This window comes from Bombus pyrosoma, linkage group LG9, assembly GCF_014825855.1.
Source record: "Bombus pyrosoma isolate SC7728 linkage group LG9, ASM1482585v1, whole genome shotgun sequence".
Lineage (NCBI taxonomy): Eukaryota > Metazoa > Arthropoda > Insecta > Hymenoptera > Apidae > Bombus > Bombus pyrosoma.
The window spans coordinates 9,164,159-9,186,395 of NC_057778.1; the positions used below are offsets into that span (position 1 = coordinate 9,164,159).

Below are 22,237 nucleotides of genomic sequence, written 5' to 3' on the forward strand. Positions count from 1 at the left end.
TGGCTGATACGTAATTGACGAAGAGCAAAACTAATTATTTAAACAGAAAGTCAAGTGGCAAGAATTATCAACCAATAAGATAAGAAGAACGAGAGGAGCAAGATGAGAGATCGCTGGAGTTTAAGTAAGCGAGCTACAGAAGAAAGACGAGTGGAAGTACGTGCACTATTGGCGTGTAGTATCATACGGTTGAAGCAGCTAAAATAACCATACAATGTACGATGATGCTCAACTCGCAGTAGTTCCGGATGACGTAAGTTTCTGGATGCAACATTCTAATTTCTGAGTAACATGGCCAATACAGTTTGATAACGATGTTGTTTCCTTTTTTTTTTTTAAATATCGTTTAGAGCGAACCGTCTCAATCTTTGTCAAGCTGCTATTAATTGTTGTCCGTTTTGTTGCTACTGACGTACACACTGCGTCAATTCAATTATCTAAATAATGCTGTTGACGTAACATTCGCAACTTATGCACCTGGAAAACAGGAATTCAGGAGAAAAATGAGCCGCTCGTTTGCTAACTGGGTTAACTCGATAAGACAAAAAGTAGAGGAAATTAGTGGAATTATATAAACATCGATCGAGTGTTTTGGCACTAGAATTTCGAAAATTGCGAGAAAATCGAGTTTAGTTTGTAAACCGTTCAAGCAAGACAGCTAGCAACGCGTTACAGCAATTAGATACGGATCGAGATGAAAATCTTCGTCTGATTTTGTTTTTATTTGCAAGTATTTTACAATCAATTTTCATCGAGAATTATAAGTAAATTATTCTGGCCTGCTACTATAACGTGAATAATAAATTATTATCGTATGTTTGATTCTAGCTGAATCTAATGTTTGAATCTGATTTGAGGAAGAAAAGGAACGGCCAGGTGTGTTTTTAGTTCTAAGAAATTACACCTTCGTCGATTTTCATCGATGCAAGCGATAAAACTGTTCTTTACAATTCTTTCTTATTTCCAGATTAGATAGATCGGTTAGATTCGCGAGAGAAAAATTGACGTTACACGGTGTAATCGAAGGACATTGGAAAGATGAAAAATGCGAATCGCTGTCGTCGTTTGGCGACAGGATGGACGTGTCCTCTTGTTGGAAAGCCAGGACCTTCGAGCGCGCAACGCACGTATCACTCACACAATCGTGTGTCAGTGAAAATCGCGTCTCGCAATTTAACTCGAGATCACGAAGTCTTCGCGTGTACGCCTGTAAAAATATTTCACACTTTCTTTAGAAACGATTAGCGCGAATTAACTTCGAAACTGAGAACACGAATAAACTCGTCCATTTAAACTGACCAATAACATCCTTGCCCGGACATTTCTTATATTTCGTTTTTCTCACAGCTAAGTTACATTGCTAGACCGTGTTCATGTACATCTTTATGTGTTCATGGCACGTACAGATATTCCGGAATATGCAAACGTTAAGACGACGTATTTGCGTGCTTCTTTGGATTTCGATCGTGTCTTTAACATTAGAACTGCCACACCAGTCAAAGTGACTGGTTTTACAATTTTATTTTAAAATTCCTACTTCGTGTTATATCTTTTTCCTCAATGATGTAATGACTTTTGCAACGATAACTAAAAGAATAATATGATGAATTTTATTTCGTTTTTTATGTATTCAAACTCAAAATAAATTTGTATCAAGGCTACTTATACCAATAGCAGTGAAAATGGCTGGTACTTGTCAAAGCGTAAAAGGATCCTGCAATCTGTTTATCGGACCCCAATTAACCAGTTTCCTCGTTTTCTACAACTTGCCACACGTTTTTCAAATTTTCATCGCGTATCATTCCATATGACGATATCAGTTATCAGGAAAATTCCTCGCTAGATCGATCGCTAGATCGCTAAATGCTAACACTACCAATATCTAACACTAAAAACACTAGCAATAATAGTCAAAATGACTGATTCTATAATTTTATAAATGTGTCAACCCTCGTTTAGGGATCCCAGATGGATTAATAATAAGAAAAGTGTACTACATAACATTGAATTGCTTCTGTAAGAAAGTAATAGATCAATAAATATAAAAGTATTCTATTATTACGTATTTTCTAAAGACCAGTCATTTTCACTGGTTTTGGTAACAATAGCTTCGTGTTAACTGTCGTTAGTTCTAGTGTTAATAGCGCTTTGCTCCGACGAATTCCATAAACTGCAAGCTCCACGAAACGTTTAACGAATATCGAAATTAATAATAAATATCGAGTTGAAAAAAATCGAGCGTAATGGTTTGTTTTTTAGCCACCCGGTAGATTACACGGCCGGTTTAACGCAGGAAAGCTACTTATTCCCCGTCGGACCGGAGCCTCGCCGGCAATCATACGGCATTAACACTTTAACCTACTCGCTCTCAAAGCTCTTACCATTTCAGCCGTGGCACTCTCTTTTGAACGGTCAATATGGTAGGCATATTTGAATATTCGTGTGTATACAAGAGTCTTCGAAATAATTATCGATCACGGCGGGTAAAAGACGAAACAGAATAATAAAGAGTATACATTAGTATTGCAATAAGAACAACGGAACGGTTTTGTCTTCATTTTTAGAATTTATATTCAGCTAGAATCAAACATACGATAATCACTTATTATTCACGTTATAGTACCACGTCAGAATAATTTACTTATAATTCTCAATGAGAATTGATTGTAAATTACTTCCAGATAAAAGAAAAAAATTTTTTTTTAGAGTAGCATTTAGTAGGAAAACATCGATCAGAGAAGCGGTATGTATATACGTAATGGGGAAAACCCATCGAGAGTACGAAGAACGAAGGGTACTATGTAAATTTGCGTATAATTATTTATATTAGGTTGTCGGAAAAGCGTCTTTCTTTTACAGACACGTATTTTACAACGACGCATCTTTATACAAACATGAAACCTAATCTGTCGCACGTTGCAAAAAAATGTTGTGCATCCTTGTTGTTTCCTTGTAAAACGAAGGAAACCTTTCGGACGATTTAATTTCGAATTTCCTCCTCTGCAAGTATTTCTTAATGATTGGAGAAAAAGAACTGCCAAAATTGCGTTTCTATTTGGTGTTAAATATTAATAAACGCGTGTATTCTCATTCGCCCAAAGATTTCCAAAATATCGTTTGCCGTGATACGAAGATATCGAGAATATTGAAATATTGCCTGGCTCGATAATTATGCCGTCGAGTTCATGGGGGAAAAAATCAAGATTAAATTTTGTTTTTATGACACCGTATATAACTGCGATTGCCGCGACGGCGAACCGCAAGAGAGCAACGCAGCTACCGTGGAAACTGAAAACCCGGCTTAATGGACCTTCCTGAAGGGTACTTAACCCTCATCAGCGCTGGTCACCTGGTTAAAAGTTACGCAGATGTGGCCTTAATCCGGCTGAATGCAAGAAAGCGTTGCATTAACCACTAAAGCGATCGGTCGTTGAGTGTTCCCCTTAATGGATCCTTCCAGGGAACCGTTTAGCGCCGATTAGCCCAGATCGTTCGCGTTCTTATCATTGTTTTCGGTCGTCACTCGTGTGAACGAACCTTCGAGGGTCTGTCTTTTGCTTCTTAAACCTCGTGCATTTTTATGTTTACGGACAAAATGTAACACCGGAGGAAGATCGAGCGACGCGAGGAGAAGAACGAATAGGAATTTCTTTTTTCTTTTATTATTTAATTTGTACTTTGCAATTTGTCCAACTGGATATTTGGTAAATTACAAATACGAATGAGGATTATTTATAACCCTTTGCACTGCTATGTCGACTGTGACTCGACGTCAGTTTTTATCTCAGCAGCTCCTTTGTCGAGTCCCACTCGACATTCTTCCAGTCGCACCTTTTTTCGCACGTTTCACGTGCGAAAGAAAACAAGGATTGCATCCTGGAAATTGTTTCAAGATGTATCATACACTTAAAAATTAGAAAATACAATAGTGTGGATAAAACTGGTATTTAAGTGAATTTCTTTCTTCCTTTATTTATTTAAATCGTCTTACTTTTTAATTAAAGTAAATTTTAAATAAAACACTTAAGAGTGTTGGGAACCGCCGCTAACAAAATTGAAATAAAATTCGAAGTGCAAAGGGTTAAGCGTTCGGAGAAAGGAAGAAGTTGGAAAGGAGAGCCTATTAACCGAAGTCACGAAATCGAGGACAGCGATCAACAATTTTGTAATCGCCGAGTTTTGGAGAATTAATTGGCAATAATAAGCTAAATTTCGTAGATGAAACGAAGATATTAAACGTTAAATATTAAACGTTGAACATTAATTATTAGATATTAAATATTAGTCGCTTATTGCCACAAACGTTCAATCGATAGAAACGTACGACGTCTGTATCGCGAAGCAAGATATTCATACGCGTGAAATTTCGAAATTTCCAAATCTTTTCGTGGAAATAAATAAAAATGGTAAGTTTGTTCGATCGATAAATGGATGACGATTACATGGAAATTACGATCGTATAGCAAAATTCGTAGCCTTTTGTGAAGTCTACCTAATCGTTATATCGTCGTTACGCTGTAGCTGTGGCATCTCGTTTAGAAGGATTTATGGGTGAAGAGGTAAATGATACTTATTTCCTAACTAATGACGAAACGAATCTTTCGAAGCTGTTGAGTAAAGATATAGGCGGACGGTAGAATTATGGAGCACGTTAATTCCAGGTATTTATCATTTTCATACCTACTATTGTATTTATTATTAATTATTACACTATACAGTCTGTTTATAGCAAATATTAATAATTTCCCGGTCAGCGTATAAAATTCATCAATTCCAATCTACTTTCGCACATGTGCGCAAGAAAGATTTTCTAACTGCAAAAAAGCCGACACATAACTCTCAAACATTTTCATCAAACTACCGTGTAATTTTCTCTTAACGTGTCTAATGATACCCAAGACGTAATAAAAGATACTTTAAAAAATCAATTTCTTTTTGAACGTAAATATCTTTCGAAAGACTGCCATAATGTTTAACAAAAAGACAGTTTTGGTAATATGTGATAACGTTTTGCGTTTTGAAATTGCCGCTAAATGAAAAACAACAAAATGTCACTCATCGCGTTTCTCCACTCTGGCCTTCGATCGATTTCATCGTACAATTTCATCGTCGATCGAACACAGCGCAAATTGCGAATCGTGCGCTGCACTCTAAAAAACGTTCGTCAGAAATGGCACGTCAACGAAGTGGCGCTCTTAATTAACGAAAGGATCGTGCATCCACGTGCACTCAAGCTCACTAACACAAGTTCAAACGCGTTGTGCGTATGCCAGTGCAATTAACATAGTGCGGGGGCAGACTCCCCTGACAAAGGATAATCGCTTTCACCCTATTCTCCCGTGGCGGCCTTACAACTTCTGAATGTTATTAAACGTAATTTAATATCTGGCCGTGCCCAACGTGGATCCCTCGCTGGAATTTACAACCGAGGACAGGACGATGTCCTATTAAATTGTGCGGCCTGTGGCCGTTAGCCGTGTGCCGTTTCGACAGCAAGCGATTCCTATGGCCTCGTCGCGCCACGTGGGCGGCATCCGTTTCACTTTCTTCGAAGCAGGAAGAGCTTACAGAGCGTTGCGTAACTTCAATCAACTTTTGTATACGGTGTATTCGTGATTTTACGCTTTTATATTTTTTTTCCTTTTCCCTGTTACTTGGTTTCATTGCGTAAGCATTATTCATACAGAATGATTACGAGTGCTGACAGATACTATCGGGCCAAGTTACGCAGAAACCTATCAAATCTGGACATGTGAAAGGATTAGTCAGCGCAGTACGGATTCCATAATTTTGTGATCTTCGTTTAGCGAGAAATGAAACAACCCGTGGAACGATCTTTACGTTACGCGTTTGTCGAAACTACCAAAGCATAGTTTCAATTTAGGCTTGTAATTATTTTGCAGGGAACTTCCGAACCACGTATTAATTATGCTACTCACTGTGGCGTAAAGATAATGTATATGTTTCAATCCATGGAACCAAGTCCAATTTCTAGGCTAATAGGCTGAAACGGGTAAACTGTTGCCGCTACTGCTCGTTATTAAATAAGAGCGCCATTAAGAAGAACATCGTAAAACGACAGGTTTGTTAGTTTCTTTTAAAAATTCGCTCGTACAAAATTCGTAAGGTCGTTTTGCCGACATAAATGAGTTGAAACGGGCTTGAAAGGAGGCTGGGTAGTTAGGACGCGCGTCAACTTTCACGTGGTGAGATCTGGACATTCGTTAATCGATATATAATTACTAATTACATCCAATTAATACCAATTAATTCATCAAACTGTTACTAACGTTCTCGTTCATCTCTCAAATTATAAATTGAGATTTTTCGCTGGCGCGTGACAAAGTAATACTATTCTCCAACCGAATGATTCGATTCTTCAAAGTAACTTCCATTACGTTAGACGATCCTCTTCTGCGATAATTCTGTACTTGAAAAATATAAAAGATAAAAGAATCATCGATGGAGTTAGTATCGTAATGCCAAGTATGCGGGCTCCTTATACCGTAAAATTTCAAACGACGTAGCAATTCGTAAAGGTTCCTACAATTTCCTAACGATTATAGGGGTCTACCTGATCTTCCGTAAATTTACACGAGCCTAATACCTTGCATCTTCCCTAACGAGAAAAACCACAATCTCGATATATCTTTCGCAGAAGGGCGGCGCCTGCTCTTCTTAGGCTCGCGATAAATATCGTTGACCGGTTAGGGTAAATAATTGATCAGGATAAGGACGAGCAATTAACGAGGCTATCGGTCGATTCGTGGAAAGAAATGGAGGACAATCACGCAACGGGCAACCGTGAGATTTCTTAGTCGCGATAAATCTCCCGTTTTCTCCCCTCTATACCATTCTTCTCCTCTCTTCTGGCATCAGTTTCTCTTTCACGAGTACCGTTAGGGGCATGTAAGTGCGGCTAAGTTTATTAGAGCAATTTCCAACACCGACGACAACAATGGTCTGAACGACGAACGATAAGGGGAGAGAAATGCATCGAGAAAGTTGCCTACTATCCAAGAGGGTTTCCATGACGACCCATTATCCGAAAGGCCATAATTGCCGCGGTCCCTCGTTGCGGCTCTGGTAATTATTGCCTTTCGTTTTCACTTTGTAATCGCGGCGTTCTTCTTTAAAACTTTGGAATTCTTCCCGGTTCTTTTATATCGCCGCGAAAGTTTGATTGGATGGGTTATTAACCTTGGTATTCCCCTTGGGCAATTTTTAATACCGTCCTGTTGGTCCAGCTTTTTCCTAGAACTTTGTTTTAGAGCTCACCGACTTTACGATACTGTTTTATAACATTTCCTATACGCGCGTATTTTATAATACCTTACAGCACAACTTTCAGTTTCGTAACGATCTGACGAGCCTTGAAATTAGTATTTGTGGAATTTATTGGTTAAAAATGATCGTAAAAGTAGCACGGCTCGAATAAATTTCGCGTGAAGAGCGAAACAATGTTTGCGAGCTTATAAACAAATCACGTAGACGCGTAACGTTGACGAGAGGAATAGAATCTACGAAACAATGGTTGCTGCGTGTCCCTTGCTTTTCTCTTATCTTTACCGTTTCGAGTAAAAGCAGGTAACAGGCGCGGCAACTTTTGTTACTTGGAAACGAGAAGAAACAGGGAGAAAAATTGGAGGAACTAGAACCAAGGACTTCCTATCGAGTCAAGAGCGTCTCTCCTGTTTCGTACCATTCGTACGCGCGCAAAACTCCATTTACTCGGACGTATTCCTTCATCACGATTTTTCGGTAATTTTAACAAAGAATTCAACGAACCAAAACGTTTCTTTCTTGCGTCAGGATTAAGCACTCGATATAATTAAGTTCCAACGTTCTGACGGTCTTCTCACGCTTGTTCAAGCAACGTGCAACATCAACGAAACTCGTAGTTGCTTCTCAGCGGGCACCTAATTTAAAGCTTAACCAGAAGAAAAAGTGCGTAAACTGGCGCGATAAATCCTGGAAACAATTGAACAACCTCGAAAACGCGCTCTTCAACGTTCAAACAGCCCGAACGTTGCCTAGTTCCCTGGAAGCACAACGAGCAACGTTTCAACAAAGAGTACATAGGCGTAAGCCTGGCACCTCGTAATTGGCGCTCAGTCGTACGATCTACGATCGTGATGTTCGCACGCGATAACGATAAATCTCGAGGAAATAAGGTAGAATTGGAGGCAGGGTTAACCGAGAGTGAGAGAGAGAGAGAGAGAGAGAGAATGAAAGAGAGAGAGAGAAAGAATGTCATGGCACGCATGAGTCTTATGAATTCTTTCACGAAACGAACAGGCCTGTCGCGCGCAGCCCGCAGGAGCGTAACAACGGTCTGCTCTTTCGTAAATTATTTTCTGTAGCTCTGTGGATGTAGCGAAAAGAGAGAAAGAGACGGAGGTGGAGGACAGTTAAAAAGAAGGCGAAAATCGGAGTACAAACAGAATCGGATGAGAGGTGGACTAAGGGAATCGAGGGGCAAGGGTTTCCACGAGTGTTTAGCCTTGACATTCGCCTCCCACATCCTGTCAGCCGAACAGTGGCTCTCATATCAAGTCGACGCTCGCGCCCAATTGCTTCTTCCGCGAGCAAATTTTGTTGACGTTGGAATTTTCTAGCAAATTGCGAGAATTATCGTCTCGTGCTATTGTTATATCGTTCCTCGAAATGTCCCTGTCGTGTTCGATGGCTTGGGATGGCTTCCCTTTTCCAACTCCGGTGCCGTTTTATGGCGTAGAATAAAGAGGACGTTGCTTTTTTTATGGAATTGATCGCTCGAGGTATGTATTTTGGTAGAAGTGGTGTTTCGCTGGGTGGAGAGTTCTCTCCAGGTACGAAATAATTCGACCGTGAAACTCTGTCGTCGCATTGTAAATTACAGCGATGTGTTGTTTAGTTAGTTTACGAAGAATTTGAATATTTTATTTGTTTTAAACGTTTAAATGTACGTAAATGAGAACTGATGGCAATAAAATAGAACAAAAAGCAATTTTTCTGCTTGGAGCTAGTCGGTTCATCTTCCTCGACAATTTCTTCATTTGCATATTTTTTCTTCTGCGTTTCAGCGTTTCACCTTGGCTTCCACCGGACGTTTTCCTGCTTAAAACGCCTGCAAACATTTATTCTCGGACGGCAGTTCTTTTCTTTCCAAAAATGTTAATAGGAGGAAGAAGAATTTGCATTACAACGATAACATTTTAAGAGAACGTCCTGTTTATGAAATAGTAAACCGCGGAGGCAAGAAAAGATCTTGGCTGGAACAAAGTTCAGTCTCGGACTTAGTATCGAGTCTAAAAACATTCGCGCGCAAACTATCGGATAACCTCAAACATTTCATTTTGAAATATCAACCCTATAGTCAACGTTATTGCACTTTATTTCAAATTACTATTTACGTATAATATTATTATTAGAAGATATAATACACGATATGTGACACAGATTAAAAGTAACAAATCTTAGCTAGAAATAACATTTGCAAAACGAATCATTCGATTCTCCAGTTCATGTTCTCCATCTTTTTCGATCCTCTCGATTTCTGTTTCGAAAATACTGAAAATTTTATTGCCTTTGCAGGATAAATTCCACGTTTCTAAAACACTGAAAACTCGCTCTTTCTCCTTACGTAAGCCGTTAAAACGTTAAAACCAAACCTTTCTCCTTACATAAACCGTTAAACGTAAAAATAAAAAAATCCTAACACGATAAAAACAATCTTACGAATATACGAGGCAAACAACCAGTAAATAACAAGAAAAACAAAAGAAATAGAAAGAAGCTGTTTGAATTATTATGAGGATAGAAACGAGCAAGATCCTCTTGAGAAACGACAAATAAAAAATCTCGATTTAAAAAACATCCGGCAACGAGAGCGAATTAAGAACGAATCGCGCAACGAAACACGATCGCGATTTCGTGGAAGAACGGTACTTTTCAGCTTGAACGTGGCCGGTCCTTAAAAGAAAACGTGCCAAGGACAGCAGCGATCAACGACGATTCTCTCTCTCTCTCTCTCTCTCTCTCGTCTTCTCTTCTCGTCTCTCGTGGTCGAGATCGGTCGTTTATTAATTTACATGCGGACTCGGCCGAAGGCGCCAGCCGGATGGAGAACCGGAGGAGGATCGACGACGATGACGCGTTTAGTCGTTGCACTACCACGCTTCTGCTCTTCCGAGTTGCTCGCCTATAAACGTATGTATAATTAATATAGCTGGTAGCCACGGTTGCATCGGCGATTCGTTTTCACGGTCTTTGCACGTTTCAGCACGTGCATTATGCATTCGATATTGCGCAATACTTTGTCGTCGTTTGTTTTCTACTTAACCCACAATTAGCGTCGAGATACGTCGTTGTTTATCAGCTGAAACTTTGTTCTTCCCTTTTTACCATATACAGTTTCTTTCCGCCGTAGCGAGCTGCTCGCTTGTACTTTTTGCTGAATTATGCGGTTTAGTGACTTTTCCCGACTTTTAACCATTCCAGGCCAGTCTCTTTCTCTTCTAAAAGTCACGCCTTATCGTCAAAACGAGAGCTCTTAAGAGCTCGGGACGTTAAAAAGGTATCTTTTATTTCTTTTCCTATTTTTTTTTTTTTTTTTTTTTTTTTTTTTTTTTTTTTTTTTTTTTTTTTTTTTTTTTTTGACGAAGCTACAAACTTGGAAATTTTTCATGGAAAATGGATTATTTTTCGATATTGCGAGGAATGATTTTGCCTGTTTCTTAACTTACGAAGACGAGAACGATAAATTAAATTTGAGAGGAGTTATTTTTCAGATTGGAATTGGTAGGAGGAGCTGGTTTTGTAGATGGATAACGCGTCTGTTGGTCTTCTTAGGAATTACAAAATATTTTGCTTCTTCGGTTTGTTTTAGCCGCTACTATTTCACGTTACTTTTTACGCGTTAATTATCCTATTACATATTCACTTCCTATTGTTGGCTGAATATAAAACAGGCAATTTTCTATTAACTATATTACGACATATCGCCTATGCTAACTAAGGAATACATATTTATACTGTGTGTGCCTAAATCTATTAACTTAATCTATCAGTTGATAATTATATCCTATAATAAATTACTGCAACTTGATTTTCCATTTTTCTTCGCTTCTCAGAAATTAATTGAAATTAATTGAATGAATTAAATATGGGAATAATAGTCTCTATTATCTTCTAGCTTCGCACGATTAATATCGTATTTTATGAGTCAGTTATACGATCTATGTCTTCTAGATCTAACAACGATCGTTATCTCGCGTTTTTCTTTTTGGAATAAGGGAAGAAGAAAGGATATCTATGATTCAGTAAGGAAGAATGTTCGCAAATGATCGGCACGCGAAAGAGAATGCAATTGTGTCAGGTAATTTGCATGAGGTGCGTGCAGGTACCGCTCAGAAATTGAAGCTGACGAGATTTCTAATCGTGGATTCGTACCGCCACTTGTCACAGCCATTAATCCTTTCTCAGCTGGGTTGATTCCAAACGACTATAATTTTGTTTGGAACTTGTGTTCCTAATTTCACGTTATTCTGTATATTACGTATTTGACGTTAATAACAATTTTATGACTAACGTTGCGGAAAATAATTCCAAGAAGAGCTACAGATCGCTTTATACATAACGCACCTCATTCAGCTAATACAAGTAACTTTTCCTTCGTGTAAAGTACCCGATTAGATTGTTTAAAATATCTTTTATGAGCAATATTTTACGATACATATCAACTCCGCTGTGATCTTCCAATATTTCAATCTTGCTCTCGTTCTTGGACAACTAAAACACGCTATTTGATTCTTTAACGAAATGTTGAAGTAAAATTGGCAGAGAAAATCACGTGTATGTATGAGTAAGAAATCGTCTACCGACAATAATTTTCTCATACTTGCTCGAGCTTGAGACATTTTTTAACATTACGAGGAATGTACAATCGGGTGGGAAATGAGACTGTTGGACAGGATTATAGTAACGCAAAGACGAAATATACCAGATCAACGAATCAAATAAAATTCTTCAAATATAGGTATACACATAGTTTATGTTTCTCCTAGAAAGAAGACTAAAAAGAAAATACCCCACTGTCCTCATTAAAGAAATAAAATAGTCAAACTCAAAGACGGTATCCCGCTGGGGGTAGCCATCCACATGTTATTTAGCAATTAAGTTAGAAAAATTTTGCAAATGTCCAGCTGGACAAATTGTAAATTATAAATTCTTCAAATATAGCTATACACATAGTTTATGTTTCTTCTAGAAAGAAGACTAAAAGGAAAACACTTCACTGTCCTCATTAAAGAAATAAAATAGTCAAACTCGAAAACGGTATCCCGCTGGGAGTAGCCATCCATATGTTGTTTAGCAATTAAGTTAGACAAATTTTGCAAATGTCCAGCTGGACAAATTGTAAAGTACAAATTCTTCAAATATAGCTATACACATAGTTTATGCTTCTCCTAGAAAGAAGGCTAAAAAGAAAATACCTCACTGTCCTCATTAAAGAAATAAAATATTCAAAGTCGAAAACGGTATCCTGCTGGGAGTAGCCATCCTCATGTTATTTAGCAAATAAGTTAGAAAAATTTAGCAAATGTCCAGCTGGACAAATTGTAAATTATAAATTCTTCAAATATAGCTATACACATAGTTTATGTTTCCTCTAGAAAGAAGACTAAAAAGAAAACACCTCACTGTCCTCATTAAAGAAATAAAGTAGTCAAACTCGAAAACGGTATCCCACTGGGGGTAGCCATCCACGTGTTATTTAGCAACTAAGTTAGGAAAATTTACCAAATGTTCAGCTGAACAAATTGTAAAGAACAAATTAAATAATAACAAAAAAACATAGTTTGCGCGACTTCTGAGTCACGTGATATCGCGAAGGATTAATCTCACTGCATCAACCTCGCCACATTTTCAAACCTCTACTCCAATTCCGTCATTCGTAAATTCTCCTCATCCATCATTCGTCACCGTATTTTCAAGGAATTATACCACGAGATTCCTATTTTAATTTCAGTTACAAGGTTTCGCCAGTATTCCTCTATTTTTCACGCGTTTGTGTAAGCCACTCGGTGCACCTTGCGCGAGTAGTCATTCGTCGTTAGATCATGCCGATATCGATCGTAAGCGAAACAAAATCTTCGAAGTTCGTGGCGGGATCTGGGCGGATCCGATGCAAATCGCTCGACGGTCGACCAAAGCGTTCACTTGCCAGTCGATCTTAAACATTCCAGTCGATTGACTCATCGACGATCGTTTCAAGATAAAGATCGACATCTCCAGGATCAAGATCGAGGAGGTGATCGATGTCGCGTGTACGCGTCGATCGACGTTTGACACCGTTTCATCGCTGTCATATCTTTTCTTTTAATATTGTTATTTATTTGTACGATCCACGTCTTACAGCTTAGAACAGCTTGCGATTTACATTCCTCTCGCGCACATTGTAGATAAATCCAAGCAACTTAAATTAAAACTAACAAAATTCTACTGGCTCATTGGCAGACGTTCCAACTTAAGGGTACAGAGTAAAATAACGCTATATAAAACCATATTAAAACCTGTCTGCACCTATGGGATCCAACTATGGTGAACAGCGAGTATCTCCAACATAGAAATTCTTCAACGATTCCAACCAAAATCTCTAAGATCCTTGATAGATGCACCTTGGTATGTTACCAACGAAACAACACATCGCGACCTTGAGATACTCACAGTTAAAGAAGAAATATCCAAATTCAGTAATAGATATAACATAAGAATTAACAATCACCAAAACCCACTAGTTACTCGATTAATTGACGCGACGGATAAGATCCGAAGACTTAGATTTAAACGTTAGATTCAGCTAGAACCAAACATACGATAATCATTTATTATTGACGTTATAGTACCACGTCAGAATACTTTAATTACTTATAATTCTCAATGAGAATTGATTGTGAAATTCTTCCAAATAAAAGAAAAAGGAAAAGAACATTCTCCTTGCCTACGATATGCATTTAGAACATACTTACGCTATAGTTGCAACGTAATTACGTTACTTACCATTATCTTCCTTATTAAGCTATTAACCCGTTGCCAAACTACCTTCCATTCGAATAAACGTTTTCACTCGAGGAAGTAAATTTATTTTGCTATTTGGTAGCTGTCTGTTTTCTTTCTTAGCTACATTTATTTTAGGATTTAAAGTCTGTAACGAAGACTTTATCGTCAAGTGCAGGTTTCTCCTAACTTTCACACGCGAGAATTCTAACTGTTCGATTTAAATTCGATTAGATCTATTATGGAATTATATGGGACATGTTATGGAATATATAAAATTACTGGAATAGAAAAAGAATAGAGAAAAAATAACAACAGCTATGAAAAATAAAATCGTCGATGTTTGAGAAATAAATTTTCTACAGTCTCAAATATCCTATTTCCACTAATATTAAATTTCTCTAAAATTTTCAATTCCCCAGTTTTCAGACTTTTAGATTTCTAAACTTCTATACCCGCAAGTTTGCAAATATTGGAAATTCTTAAATATTAAATCACGGACGCACGGATCTTGAAATTTTCAAATATTCAAATTTTCCAAATATTCAAATCTCCGAACCTTTTTAATTGCCAATCGTGTTCGGACCTTTAAATTCTCCAGTTTCCATATTTGCAAGTCGTTTTCGTTCCTCGACTTTCGGTCGGTTGAATTAATTAAATTTATCGACTATAATTGGAACGATAGAATTCCCACGGACGATTCTCTCCTTAAGATTGGAAGAAAATTTCAAGGCTGAATCAATTCGACAAGTTTCTGACGTAAATTCGCCCGATAAACCGTGCTAATTGAAAACGGATCATTGAAACGCAGAATTTTTTACGCGCCCGATACCATAAACTATTCGTCTGTGATTTATCTTATTGAGTCGCTAAATCACGTTTTAGAATCTTGTTTTTCTCAGCTGTGATAGGCGTTTGTTGCCAATTACGAGAATCGTGTTTACCGAGCGATACACATGAATGCAACTTGTAGTTTCCATCTCATCTGGGTTACGCAAGCGGGTTAACATCGCAGTGAATTGGTTCGGTGTTAGGCAAGTTGCTATTACGCTTTGTTACATTCATACACTGGACGATATTACACATTGCTGTACATTATGTTTGATTCTTCGAATAGGAAGATAAATATGCTTACTGTTTATACAGACGCGAGTGAAAATATTCGAACACTTGCAGGAGCTTTTTACGAATAAATTATGTGTGTTATTGCGAAAACATCGCGAAATGTAATTAGCATTAGGCTGTCCGAAAAGTTTCTTTCGTTCGATAAGGTAGATAATAGATGAACAACAATTTCTGTTTTATATTATTTTATTGAATTATGATCCATTTCGTTCTATTTCTATTATTATGTTCTTGCGTAATTCAATAAACTAATACAAAACAAAAAACATTGCGCGTCTATTATTTCCTTATGAAACGAAAGAAACTTTTCCGACAACCTGATGCTTTAACGAGACTCGACATTGGCGAAGTTGGAAAGAAATTTGAAAATACGTAGAAACTACGAGATGTATAGCAATAGCACGCGAATGCTAGTAAAGTGTATAAATTAAGGAAAAATCAAAGTTCAAAAGCAATATTATTGCGATCATACAGACGTAGGTGAAAATATTCGAACACTTGCAGGAGATTTTTACAAATAAATTATGTGTGTTATTGCGAAAACATTGCGAAATGTTATTAATACTTTAATGAGACTCGATTATCATTACATTGGCAAAGTTGGAGACAAATGTGAAAATACGTAGAAACTACGAGATGTATAGCAACAGCATGCGAATGCTAGTAAAGTGTATAAATTAAAGAAAAATCAAAGTTCAAAAGCGATATTATTGTGATTAGACTGGTTTGAAATATTATTGCCTATTGTGTCTTAGGTCTATGAATATCCTATTTGATGCTTCAAATAGGAAGATAAATATGTTTACTGTTTATACAGACGTAGGTGAAAATATTCGAACACTTGCAGGAGCTTTTTACAAATAAATTATGTGTGTTATTGCGAAAACATTTGCGAAATGTCATTAGTACTTTAATGAGACTCGATTATCATTACATTGGCAAAGTTGTAGACAAATGTGAAAATACGTAGAAACTACGAGATGTATAGCAACAGCATGCGAATGCTAGTAAATAAATTAGCGAAATATCAAAGATCAAAAGCGATATTATTGTGACTAGACTGGTTTGAAATATTATTGCTTATTTGACTTACGTTCTAGAGACTCTGTAGGTAGTCTATGAATAAGTCATTTTCGTTATAAATTGTCTCATAACTTTGGCTAAAAAGTTTGTAAAATCAGGATATCTTGTTAAAAATTTCGTCGTAAAGTTGCGCCATAATCTGTTTCGCTTTCGCAAATGTCGATATATTTCGCGTGGAATTTTCACTCTGGCTTGGAAAAATGATCGGAGTAACGAAAGCATCTTTTAAATGCGCGGTTGTACTCGATATCGGCGATCGATTGAAAGAAAGCCGCGAGTGGTGAACGTTCAGTTCGCAATGATGTCAGCGGACCTCGCCTAAGTACCTACAATCGTGAAAATAGACATGAAATAACGCCGATTAAACCGTGAATGATCGCAACCACGATGATCGTCGTTTTGCTCCGGGTAATTGATGCGTTGTCGTTTCGCGGTGATTCTCTTTCTCTCGTCCCGCCGAGATTGCGCAACGCGATCATTGCGTACGTTTGCGTAACGAGCCTCGATTTTTCGTAACTTATCCTCTTGGCCACATGGAACACGGAACACATTGTTCATCTTGAATAGTCACGAAATAATTGTGGATAATAGTAAAAGCGACATAACGATATTCGTCTGTAATTATTATCGCATCTACGAATAAACGAATCGACTAATGACACGTGAATCCTCTCACGCTTACGTTACAATACTATTTACAATACTATTACTATTTACGTTACAATACGTTACCTATGCTATTACATTGAAAAAAGTTATCAACTAATTAGACAGATATTACAGGTCGAGATAAGAAAGAAAAAGGTCAGATGAATGTGTGTCAGTGGAAGCATTGTTAGGATTATAACAAAGAAAAATAAAGAAAGAAAAAGAAAGAAAAAACGATATATGAGAAGAGCGGTAACGAGCGTTACTCGGATGCAAAATGTCAATAGATCGGGAATATTTAAATTCAATAGCAGTCAGACGATATCGTAATAATTTTACGACTTCAACTCCACCAATAATAAATGAGAACTTCAAAGAATAATAAATTCAATTTCATGCCATTGGAAATCTTGCATTGACACAAATGCCGAATATTTTGAAATGCAGTCGTAGTTAGAGTCGTAGAAGTGTTACGATAACTTCTGTCTGCTACCAGATGTAAATATCGCTGATCTCTGTGTATCGTAGTAACGCACGTTCGTATCGTAACGTCGCATTTCATACGATCTTCTTTCTTGCTGTAAATTTTTTCCTTTAACAATGCTTCCAGCGACATGCGTCTGTATGACATTTTTTCCTTATCTTAACTTATCGAATATAGCGACAGTCGAAAGAAACTGGGACAATTCTCGCGTGTATTTGTTTTCGGCGAAACTAATCTTAAGTTTCAACGCATTATGTTTTCCTTGCAGAAACATCTTTCTTTGGAAGAAACCATCGAACGAACGCAAAAGTCGTAGGTCCTCTTTTACCATTTTCTTCCATTCGTACGTAATATATGCATCGCGAATTAACAAATTAATTAATTCGAAATATTTCCCTCCGTTTCGTATTCGAATTTCTGTCAAGTTTCGCGCCGCGAAAGAATCACATTTTCGTATCTCAGCGACATTCCGAAACTGCTGTCCGACTAAAACGAGCTGCATCGACCTGAATGAGCGATGATCTGTCGGTGTGAGATCTGCAGAGTACGCCGCGTGCGCACGAACTTCCCGCTTCAAGTTAACGTTAATAATTCGTGCTCGCTATTGTTTCGTGAGATCTGGCTATGATCTATCGTCGCCGATGCATCATAAAGTTGGCGTTTCAAATAGAACAGTATCAAGCAAGCGGTTGGAGGAAAACCTGGCAAATTATGTCGACCGAAAGTAATGATATATATGAACGCTTGAGAAAAAGACTAAAACTATTGCACGCATCTTTAGGACTAATAATTGATAAAAACAAGATTCGCATTTGAGAAGCCAACAATGGACGTTTGTCGAACAAAAGGAACCAATTGTTTAAGAAAAAAAGAAACTATTCCCTTCGACAGTGGAAATATACAGAGGCAAGTTGACGACTTGTAGGAATTTCTGCTTCGCAGGAACCGAGCTGAAATATCCAAATTCAGTAATAGATATAACACAAAAATTAACAAAACCCATTAGTTAGCCAATTGCTTGACACGACGGATCAGATCCGCAGGCTTAGAAAGACATTAACTCTCTAGATTTAAATATTAGATTCAGCTAGAATTCACGTTATTCACGTTATAGTACCGCGTCAGAATAATTTACTTATAATTCTCGATGAGAATTGATTTAAAAGTATTTCCAAATAAAAAGAAAAAAAGGAGCCGAGCAGTTCCCCTTGACCGGCTAAAGCGGGAGAACGGTAGTTTACGAAAAGCGCACGTGAGGATGGCGAAGGAAACGAAACGGAGTCACGAACACGTGCGGCGGTGTTAATTTTCTCCTGGTGATGACCGTGACACCAAGCCGCGATTTTGCCTCGAATCTCCTCGACCGTGCATATTTCTGCCCATCCGCAGCTTGCCACTGACTCACTTCCTCCATTCTGCATAGACATTTCGCGTGTTTTGTCATCGATCAAAGTGCGAACTCGTCGTTAACGTTCATTTATTCGGAGCAAGCGATAATCAAGAGAATAGAAGCAAAGGAAGAACGGAAGTAATCGCTATCAATGATGACACGATAATTATTTTGCCTTCGAGTTCTACCGTACGATTCGTTGATACACAATCGAGAAATTGTTTTATCGTCTGAGATAGTACCGTTAGACAAACTTCGATGTTCGTTGCGAGGAATAAGGAAATTTATACGATTCAGTGATCGTTCAATTTTTGTTATTAGAATATTGCAACATTTGGACCTTGTTACTACGTGTCTTCCTACAGAGAAATTGTTTTCACGCTACGAGCTTCTTGGTAATCTCAGCGCCTCTCGAACAGATCTTAATCCCCTTTGACGTTCTCGAAATATTTATAAAAACGACTATATTAATTCCCAATAGGATTCTCCGCGATTTTAAGAATAAAATCGGTTACAAATTGCGAGTGAAACTAGTTTCCAAAAGCATCGTTGCAGTCGTTCGTTCGCAAAAGGCAGGAATAACGAGGGGCACGTGGAGAGAAGGTTACTGCACGCACCCACCGCAAACCCAGGTGTTCAAGATTAATAGAAACAGTTCGATCAGCTGCTGCCGGTAAAGATAAAATCGGTCATTCTTTCACCTCTGTCTTTGTTGCCCGTTGGTTAATTCGAAGAGAATGCCCTACACGTACTGGAGCACGAACGTTTACATTTCAATGATTCCCTTTTCCAGCAATATACGGATGTCCTTACTCGGATAGATAGCCTATCTGTCTGGTAATTGTAGTGTTCGATACAACGTATATCTTTACACGTTGAATTTAACGCCATACTATTGCTCGGTACTTGAAAATTTACTACAGAAAGCATTTATGTATATACAGTGTGTTTTATGTAGGTAAATTGAAATGTCATTATCATCGTAACGAAACAGGACTGTCACCACCATATTGGTAGCATTTGGAAACAATTTGGAATTTTTTTTTTTATTTAATTTGTACTTTACAATTTGTCCAGCTAGACATTTGATAAATAATTTGGAAATTTTTCTTTATTATTTAATTTGTACTTTACAATTTGTCCAGCTGGACATTTGGTAAATAATTTGGAAATGTATGGTGATGTTTTAAGATATTTCCTGCAAATATATATTGGGTAAACAGTTTGTTTACAATCTTCTTAAATATACATAACAAATATCGAAGATATTGAAATGTCGAGGCATATGAATACAATGGATAATCGACTTTTTAAATACCTTTCTTACCAATCGTTCTAAAAATATTTGTATCTAAACCGACCTCTTAGCCGTCACATTGGCCGTACCAAATGGAAACATCAAATTCCAAATTCTTAATATCGTTTATCGCGGAAACTGGATCTATTTGCTACGAATACGATCGAATAGAATCTCTTGAAATAGCCGTGTGACGAACAGATGTTCCTATCTCGTTCGTCGATCCGTCGTCGAAATCGGTTTATTTGCCGAGGAAATCGTGGAAATAAAACATTGCTGCCTGGACAGCCTAAATATTTACGCGACCCGCCTATCTTCTCTCTCTTTCTTTCTTTATCCTCCTTCACCGAAAGATACTCTCGAAGCAACGAGACCAGGGTAAAAACGTTTAAGTTTAAAGGCCGTGCATGCCGTAATCGAAGACACTTCGTCGTCTTCGTTGTCGAATGATCAGACTGTTGCCTCTCTGTTTCGTGGCTTTTACATTCTTCTCTCTCTCTCTCTCTCTCTCTCTCTTTCTTCCTTCATCTCATGAAAGTTTCGCATCTTCATACAAACGTGAAACCTAATCTGTCGAACGTTGTAATCTTTAGTTTGATAGAACAAAATGGATCATAGGTAATTCGATAAAATAACATAAAACGAAAAATGTTGTGCATCCATTATTTTCTTATAAAACGAAAGAAACTTTTCGGACCACCTAATTGTTTGTCTCTTAACGCGTACGATCTCGTTGTTTCCTAACTGTGCACAGTTCTTGATCTTTTCGAACACAGTACAATATTAATAGTAATTGCATTTTTAATTGTTGCGAACAATCACATGATCGCAGAGTGCGGTGTTTGAGCGAGGATTCGGGACAAGGATAAAGAAGTGTACATAACGCGCAATTCCCCGAAACTTGATATGACAAGATCCGACGCGAGTAAAAGTTTGCTTATCAAATCTTTGTTAGCATTTTTCTTAGTCTTTGCCTCGGTTGAAATTTTTCGAATATTTTCAATGTAACCGTACACGGCGATGTTCGAGTAAACGATCTTCTAATTTCTCGTAAGTGTCACGCTGAAATCATTCGTCAAATCGTCGGATACCGCACATTTAAGCAAAGAACGGAGTAATATTTAAAATTCTCTCAGAACGAGTGCGATCAGAAATCCACTGTTGAATCGAGCCGCGATTACGAGTGGATCTCGTTAAAAAAAATCGTAACATCCGGCGTAGCCTTTTGTAGAAGAAAAAGATTATACAGCGACGTAGTACGATACCTTCTTGACACGGAACAATCAAAGTTACACGATGGTTTGATTCGTTTTCTTTTTTTTTTTTTTTTTATTCAAATAAAACAGAGAGAAACATTTAGATCGGAAACTAAAATTATACGTATCCTTGCTCGAATTCCTCGTACTCTTAAGGAGTAAAAAACGCTATTTGGCAAAAATTGACGAACAAGAATTCCAATTACAACGAACGAGCGAGTTAATTTTCAAGCGATTCGATTTCGATGTACAAACGACTATCACCGATCCTCCATCGATATTTTGCACACCGATTATCTATCAGGTGGTCCGAAAAGTTTCTTTCGTTTTATAAGGAAATAATGGATACACGATATTTCCCATTTTATATTATTTTATCGAATTACCTATGATCCATTTTGTTCTATCAAACTAAAGATCACAACTTTCGACGGATTAGGTTTCATGTTTGTATGAAGATACGCCGTTGTAAAACACGTGTCTGTAACAGAAAGACACTTTCCGGACAACCTAATACATTCGTATCGCTTAATTACAGATCGATGATATCGTCGAACAATAAAATCAAAATCGAACAAGGATTATTTCGTCCTTTCGTCAACTGCGTGTGCGCTCTGCGACGGTATAGAACAGCGGACTTTAAAACGAACCAACTTCCTTCCACGTAACTGCGATACAATTTCGGTCGTGGAAAATAGCCAGCAAATAGTTGGAAAACTGTTTTTTAAAAGCATTGTTTATCCGACGACGCGACGAGTTCGTGGAATCGAGCGTTTTCTATGGAAAATCTCAACTCGCGGTGTCTTCAGCGCAACACATGCTCCGAGTCGTTTATTTCCTGGCAGCTTCTGAAATTTATTCATTCACCTAACGAACGTCTTGGTACGAGCTATGAATAGGTAAGGGCCGGTGCT

At 37.8% G+C, this 22,237-nt stretch overlaps 2 long non-coding RNA genes across 2 annotated transcripts in view; both read left to right on the forward strand.

Annotated features, from left to right (window-relative positions):
• Positions 1-22,237, forward strand: part of LOC122570729 — a 79,197-nt gene that overhangs the window by 33,247 nt on the left and 23,713 nt on the right. Inside the window, exon 3 of the long non-coding RNA XR_006317895.1 lies at positions 47-253. This is a non-coding gene — a long non-coding RNA (uncharacterized LOC122570729). The remainder of the gene's footprint in view (positions 1-46; positions 254-22,237) is intronic.
• Positions 1,878-22,190, forward strand: LOC122570731. Its single transcript, XR_006317897.1, has 2 exons — positions 1,878-10,191; positions 21,862-22,190. It is a non-coding gene; the product is annotated as an uncharacterized LOC122570731 (long non-coding RNA).